Source organism: Eptesicus fuscus, chromosome 2 (genome assembly GCF_027574615.1).
Source record: "Eptesicus fuscus isolate TK198812 chromosome 2, DD_ASM_mEF_20220401, whole genome shotgun sequence".
Lineage (NCBI taxonomy): Eukaryota > Metazoa > Chordata > Mammalia > Chiroptera > Vespertilionidae > Eptesicus > Eptesicus fuscus.
In genome coordinates this window covers 64,635,271-64,643,316 of record NC_072474.1, presented here as the reverse complement: position 1 = coordinate 64,643,316, position 8,046 = coordinate 64,635,271, and the positions used below count along the sequence as shown (strand labels likewise).

General features: G+C 44.2%; 1 pseudogene; it reads right to left on the bottom strand.

The window, feature by feature from the left end:
* Window positions 1-4,805: 4,805 nt before the first annotated feature.
* On the bottom strand, window positions 4,806-4,950 carry LOC129147391 (small nucleolar RNA SNORA48; annotated as a pseudogene).
* Between the last annotated feature and the right edge of the window lie 3,096 nt (window positions 4,951-8,046).

Sequence of the window (8,046 nt, the reverse complement as noted above, 5' to 3'; positions counted from 1 at the left end):
GATAGGAATAAGAAGAGTGTCTATTATTCATAATAATCACCTTTCAACAATACCTAAGTTTATACTAATGAGTGACTCTTGAAGGATAGGGACAGGTTACCAAAGGAACCAACCTAATGATTGGAGGGTTGGAACTTTTAGCCCACCCCCAACCTCAGGGAAGAGAGTTTGGATTCATGACTAATAGTCACTGACTTACTTGATTACTCCTATGTAACGCAGCCTCCATAAAAACCCCAACTGAATGGGTTCAGAGTGCTTCCAGGTTGGTGAACACATTCATGTGCCATGTGGGTGGCACTCCCAGAAAGGGCATGGAAGCTCCACATGCCCCCACACCATTCCTTGCCCTATCCATCTCTTCCATTTAGCTATTCCTGCTTTATATCCTTTACTAGTGGCCTGGTGCACAAAATCCGTGCACATTAAAAGGGAATTAATTAGAGGAAATCTATTTATATAAAAGCCTAAGTGACCATCACAACCAAATGGACGACCGAACAGGCTGTGTGGGGCAACCAGGCCAGCAGGGGGCTTAGTGAGAGACAACCAAATGACCAAGCAGCAGGCTGCGTGGGGCGACCAGGCCAGCAGGGGGGTTAGTGAGGGACAACCAAACAACCGAGCAGCAGGCTGCGTGGGGCAACCAGGCCAGCAGGGGGGGCAGTTGGGGGCAACCAGGCCGGCAGGGGAGGCAGTGAGGGGTAATCAGGCTGGCAGGCAGAGGTGGTTAGGGGTGATCAGGCTGACGGGGGGTGGGGGGCCAGTTAGGGGTGATCAGGCAGGCAGGCAGGTGAGTGGTTAGGAGCCAGCGGTCCAGGATTGTGAGAGGGATATCCCCCGAGGGGTCCTGGATTGGAGAGGGTGCAGGCTGGGCTGAGGGGACCCCCCACCCCGTGCACAAATTTTGTGCACCGGGCCTCTAGTATTTTAATATGGCTATTTTCCCTTTCTCTATAATAGAAGTGTCCGAGATGAAAGAAAATTAGTAAAATGTATATGAAGATCTCCCTCCTGTCAGAGTCTGGGGCGTGCCACAGGACCTAGAGTCAAGTCCCCGCCCACCACCCGCACGCACTTCAAAAATGCAGGAGACCCAGATCCGGATGGCCCCACCCCCATCAAGCCCCTCTGGGGGAGGGGGGATGCAGCCTCAGGTCCCCCGGCCCGGCGCCAGGTGGAGGGCACAGTCTCAGGTCCCCTGTTAAGCCCTGCCAGGCGGGGGACGTGGCCTGAGGTACCCTGGCCCAGGGCTGAGGCGGGGGCGTGGCATGAGGTCTCCCGGCCTGGTGCCAGGGCAGGGGGCATGGCCTGAGGTCCCTTGTCCCAGCCAGGCGCCATGCAGCCTCAGGTCCCTGCTGTTCGGTTGTGACATTATGGCATCCCAGCTAATTTGCATATCCCTCTATTATATAGATAGATAATACATCGGTAATAATAAATAAGCACTTCCCTGAATTCTGTGAGCCATTCTAGCAAATGACCAAAACTGAGGAAGGGGGTTGATTTACAGGTCAAAAGTGCAGGTTACAACCTGGGACTTGTTACTGGCATCCAAAATGCGGGGGGAGGGGGCAGTCTTGTGGGACTGAGTCCCTAACCTAAGGGATCTGCTAATTCCAGGTGATTAGTGTCAGAATATAGTTAAATTGTAGGATACCCAGTTGGTGGCCTCGGAGAATTGCATGGTGTGGAGAAAAAAACCACTGGTGCCAGAAGCCTTGTGACTATAGAAACAGTGTTTTGTTTCAGGCTTCTTTAAAAAAAAATAATCATTTATTCTGACATATGTAAGAAAACTGCAATATCAAGGAGCCAAAGAGGGGTTACTGAGAGAGCACATTAGCTTTTCTTGGAATGCATAGCTCAGGTAATGGAGACACCCTCATTTATGATATGCTGAGTCCAAGCCGCTCTCAGGAGCTCATTGGCAGATGAGCAGACAAACAGACGTGTCCTCCAGCTAGAAATGGTCCATGAAGTTGTTCCACTTTGTGGCATATGACTCACAGCCAGGAGCGTGAGCTGAGTCAATACTGACAGTCTTACCCCTGAGGTCACCACCTGCCCACAGGGTTTCCCCATCCACCATCTTTCTAGTCAAACACTCTGCCTCAATATGATTTGTACTGACTCTTAGAGATATTTCCCCATGTGGGCACTATCTTAGCCCTCAACCAATGGCCCCATAGCCATTACCTTAAGTAATTTAAAGAGATGAACTTACATAGATATAAATATATAGATTACCACAAGTGTTTTCTACCATATAACTTTCACACTCAACAACCTCATATTCCTAAACAACATTTCCACCAAATTTCTGAACTGGAGGTGAAACTAGTACTGGCTACAGGTAATATGGTCCTGTGGTTAAGAACACCAGCTCAGGAGACAGATTATTGTGTACGCTTCCTAATTATCCAACTTACTAGCTACGTAGCAAGGGTAAGCTAATTCACCTCCTGGTGCTTCAATGTTCTCACCTTTGAAATGAGGCTGTTACAGTATTTGAATCGTAGAGTTGATGTGAGAGTTTATTGCATACAAAACTTTTAGCCAGTGGTGTATTGAAGTTGACTCCTATAAGCTTGCAAGAGCCTATTGGTAGCATCTCTTCCCAATCCCTCCTTCAGTTATATCACATTCATGGCTTGCAATTGGCCACAGTGGGAATATTTAAACAGAGAAATTGGCAGATGCTACAAATTAGAACTGGTTTAGGGGGAGGAGTAGAGGTGGTTTTTGTTTCTGTTTTGAGAGCTGATTGTTTTAACATTTACCAGTATGGGTTAGCCCCATGGTCGGCAAACTGTGGCTCACAAGCCACATGCGGCTCTTTGGCCCCTTGAGTGTGGCTCTTCCACAAAATACCACAGCCTGGGCGAGTCTATTTTGAAGAAGTGGTGTTAGAAGAAGTTTAAGTTTAAAAAATTTGGCTCTTGAGAGAAACCAAGATGGTGGCATAGTTAAACACCTAAACTGCTGCCTCGCACAACAATATCAAAACTACAACTAAAAGACAAAAGGGACACCATCCAGAACCACAGGAAAGCTGACTGAGTGGAAACTCTACAACTGGAAGGAAAGAGGAAAGCACACTGAGACTCAGAGGAGCTGCAAAAAGGATAAGATACAGAGAAGCGTGCGCTCGGAGAGGACTGGCGGCTGACTGCATGGGCGGCTGAGTGCGCGGCTGGCTTTCTAAAGCAGGAGGGAGACGGAAGCTCCCGAATGTGCTGAACTCCAGTCCCGGGCGAGACTCTGGGAACCCAAACTCATTTTGGGGGGAATCTGGACTGTCGGGAAAAGAAAAAGCACACTGAGAACCAGGGAAGCTGTGGAAGCCAGAGGTCCTGAGGCGCACGGGCGTGCAGAGAGGATTGACTGCTGAGTGCATGGGCAGTTGAGTGTGCAGCTGACTTTCTAAAATGGGAGGGACACGGAAGCTCCCAACTGCGCTGAACTCCAGTTCTGGGCAAGTTTCTGGGAAACCAGACTCATTCTGGGAGAAACTAGACTGTCTGGCAGCAGGCAAAACTCGAAGGCGGCTTTCTCTCAGAGGTGCTTTCAGTGATTACCGAGGGACACTGAGACCCAGGGGCCTTATAGGGCAGGGCTGATGGGAAATCAAAGCTGTCTGCTCCACTCTAAGACTCCGCCCCATCCAAGCTGAGCACAGAGGCTTTTGCAAGACTTCTCCCATAAGGGTGTCTCTAGCACAGAAGTTCTCCCAGCGTAGACACAGCTGATCCTCACAGCCAATTGGCCTGGAGGTCAATTCCTCCCAGTGAGACCAACAACAATCAAGGCTTAACTACAACAAGGCTGTGCACACAGTCCACAAAGGGGTGCACCAAAAGTGTCCATCTCAGGTAACTGGGGAGGCTGAGCCAATGGGCCCTATAGGACACCTACCACACAAAGCTACTCTACCAACTCAGGGAAACAGCGAAAATGCAGCAACAAAGAAACAGATCACAAATGAAAGAAATGGAGGAAAGCAAACAACTGGCTATAGAGTTCAAAATCATGGTTATAAGGTTTTTCAAGAATTTCCTAGAAAAGGCCGATAAATTTAGTGAGACCCTTGAGGATATGAAAAAGAACCAACTAGAAATTAAACATACACTGACTGAAATAAAAAATATTATACAGAGACCTAACAGCAGACTAGAGGACCGCAAGAATCAAGTCAAAGATTTGAAATACAAAGAAGCAAAAAACACTCAACTGGAAAAGAAAAAAGAAAAAAGAATCCAAAAATTTGAAGATAGTGTAAGGAACCTCTGGAACAACCTCAAGTGTACCAACATCCGAATTATGGGGGTACCAGAAGAAGAGAGAGAGCAAGATACTGAAAACCTATTTGAAGAAATAATGACCGAAAACTTCCCCCACCTGGTGAAAGAAATAGACTTACAAGTCCAGGAAGTGCACAGAACCCCAAACAAAAGGAATCCAAAGAGGACCACACCAAGACACATCATAATTAAAATGCCAAGAGCAAAAGACAAAGAGAGAATCTTAAAAGCAGCATGAGAAAAACAGTTAGTTACCTACAAGGGAGCACCCATATGACTGTCAGCTGATTTCTCAACAGAAACTATGCAGGCCAGACGGGAGTGGCAAGAAATATTCAAAGTGATGAATAGCAAGAACCTACAACCAAGATTACTCTACCTAGCAAAGCTATCATTAAGAATTGAAGGTCAGATAAAGAGCTTCACAGATAAGAAAAAGCTAAAGGAGTTCATCACCACCAAACCAGTATTATATGAAATGCTGAAAGGTATTATTTTTTTTTATGTGCCTCAGGCATGAAACAGCTCTGGCCACCGACACAGGCATCAAGCTAGGATGAACTAAGGACTGTACATCTGCTTTGCCCCTGATTGATATAAGAGCAACACCACCAATCAGGTGTCTCCTTGCCCATTGCCTGCAGGTTGAAAGGTATTCTTTAAGAAGAGGAAGAAGAAAAATGTAAAGATAAAAATTATGAACAACAAATACATGTCTATCAACAAGTGAATCTAAAAATCAAGTGAATAAAAAATCTGATGAACAGAATAAACTGGTGAATATAATAGAATCGGGCATAGAAAGGGAATGGACTGACAATTCTCAGGGGGAAAGGGGTGTGGGAGGTGCAGGAAGAGACTGGACAAAAATTGTACACCTATGGATGAGGACAGTGCGGGGGAGGTAAGGGCAGAGGGTGGGGTGGGAACCAGGTGGAGGGGAGCTATGGGGGGAAAAAAGAGGAACAACTGTAATAATCTGAACAATAAAGGTTTATTAAATTAGCTACAATGAAATTTCAATCGTTGTACTGTTGATATTCGGCTCTGTTGACTAATGAGTTTGCCGACCACTGGGCTAGCCCATAGTTAGCTCTTAAGAAATATGAGCTATTATCAGTAGAAAAGGTGATGAAGGGACCTCTGGCAAGTTAAAGAATTTCCCCCAACTTTTTCTCACCACAAAAAATCTTTTGCAATTACACAAAGAAAATTTGAAACAAACTACTTTTTGGGTTTTTTGGGGTTTTTTTTATTACTTTATTGATTAAGGTACATATTTGTCCTCAAATCGCCCCCCCATTCCCATCCCAAACCCCTCCACACGCATGCCCCCACCTCCCTGTTGTCCGTGATCACTGGTTAGGCTCATATGCAAGCACACAAGTCCTTTGGTTGATTTCTCTCCCTTATCCCCACCCTCCCCTACCTTCCCTCTGAAGTCTGACAGTCTAATCGATGCTGTTCTTGTTCTTCAGTCTATGTTGTTCATCTTTTCCCCTAGATGAGTGAGCTCATGTGATACTAGGAATACACTTATAGGAACCGAAAATGAGACAAGCAATAATGGTCATGCTGAGAGGCAAATGAATCAGTCTATAGTGAGTCAGAAACAAACTACTTTTTGATGATAGAAAAACTTCAATCTAAACATAAACCAAATTTCTCCATCCCTAACCAACTTTAACAATCTATGTCAGGGGTCCTCAAACTTTTTAAACAGGGGGCCAGTTCACTGTCCCTCAGACCGTTGGAGGGCTGGACTATAGTTTTAAAAAAAACTATGAACAAATTCCTATGCACACTGCACATATCTTATTTTGAAGTAAAAAAACAAAACGGCAAAAACACCCGCATGTGGCCCACGGGCTGTAGTTTGAGGACGCCTGATCTATGTGTTCTTGGTCAGAATCACCTTTCCCATTTCAACCTATGACATGGCACTAAGGTGCCTTATAAAAAAATACATTGTCCAGAACATATGAGCACTTTTTCAGTGGTCCTGCCAAGCTCAAGAACACATGGTTACACATTTCTATTTAAATCTGTGCATGAATCCCTGCTTGGGAATCAATTGAAAGATAACTCTTAAGAACGCCATGAACAATTTATTCACGGTGTTCCCCCCAAAAAAAATGTATACACACCTTGAATGATTATTAATTCCAATGGGTTAAATCTAAAAAGAAAGAAACATTGGAATTAACAATTATTCAAAGTGTGTATACATTTTTTGGGACACCATATATATCTCAAAGGTGCCATTTTAAATAAATGACTAATAGATTCTCCCATCATCCCAACCAAGAAAGAAATCAATGGAATAGGATTTTGTCAGTTTCCAGTTTGTTTGTAAAGGAGATAGATGCAGAGAAAGTGAAATCAATCAAATGTAGTTTTCTTTTCCTTTTTTCGAATTTATTGATAGAATTTAAAATCAAGTCAAGAACTGACTGTCATCTCCTTGAGAAATTTGAAAATAAAGTAAATGGACTTCTATTTCATTTCTTTTACTTTTTAGTTTTAATATGAGAAATGAGTATATCTATAAGGCCAATTGGAATTACCAATGAACCAGAGATCTGGCCATATGACACCCTGCAATGGGAAATCCTAAGTATTTCAGAATCATTATTAATAATGTTCTAAAACCATTAAACTTTTTGCCACCCCTCTGCAGTTAAAGATTTCATTATATAACTCAGATCCATACCAGATAATCAGCCAATAAATCACTACCTAGATCTTACAAGACTCAGCCAAATATTTAGTCATTCACACCACAGGCTTGGGTTTTTGCCCATAGTTCTGGGTGAGATATTTATTATTCTGATCAGGTATCCAGGTAAGAGGGAAAAAGGAAAAATTGTCATAAATGTACCAGCACACTATCCCTGAACTATAACACTTGCAAGTTTCTCTTGATTAAAAAAGCAAATTGCCATATACATGGCACAGTCAAACTGATAACTATTTCTAGTGCACTGCTACAAGTAGATGGAATTTGAATGACTGGTTGTCTTAATAGATTATTGGGTTGTGGGTGGGGGGAAGCACACATAGCACTCCCAGAAAAGTAAGACCAAGTTTACACATTTATCCACCAAAAAGAAAGTGAAGGAAAATATTCTGCTCCAGAGACAAAGATGGCCAGGAAGATGAATTCTCAGAAACAGGCATACATGGGCACAGCTCCCCACTCCCCAAGAAAGACAAACAGAACACACACTTTCTATTCCTTCTCCTCATCAACAACAGAGAAGCCATTTTTGGCCCTGGAGTCATAAGGGTTCTTTGCAGGGCAGGTTGCCATGCACTCCACTCCTGCCAGCTGCCTGGACTGGGAGAAGGGAGAAGAAAGGGAAGAGGTGACCTAGAAGAAGCAGGCTTTTGTGGCCCAATAGTTGCCTACTTACTATCTGCGAACAGGAGGTCAAGAAACAACTCAACTGCTTACACACCTGACTATCTCTCCGACCCAGGGCTCCTACCCAAAGGCAAGCCACACCTTATCCAAGTTCAGGTCCTACTGTGTTACCTTTCTCTTACCTTCTTCCGTCTTTACCTTTCAGAGAATTCAATGTCCAACTATGTTCTTTCCTGTACCTGCCTCTATCAAAGATCTATGTGAACTTGTTAATTTCATAGGTCAGGGTAGATACATTTCATCTCTGATTCAAACCAATTCTTCACTCCTGCCAAAACTGGAGAAAAAAGTGCTTGAGGTCATCAGCTTCTCCCA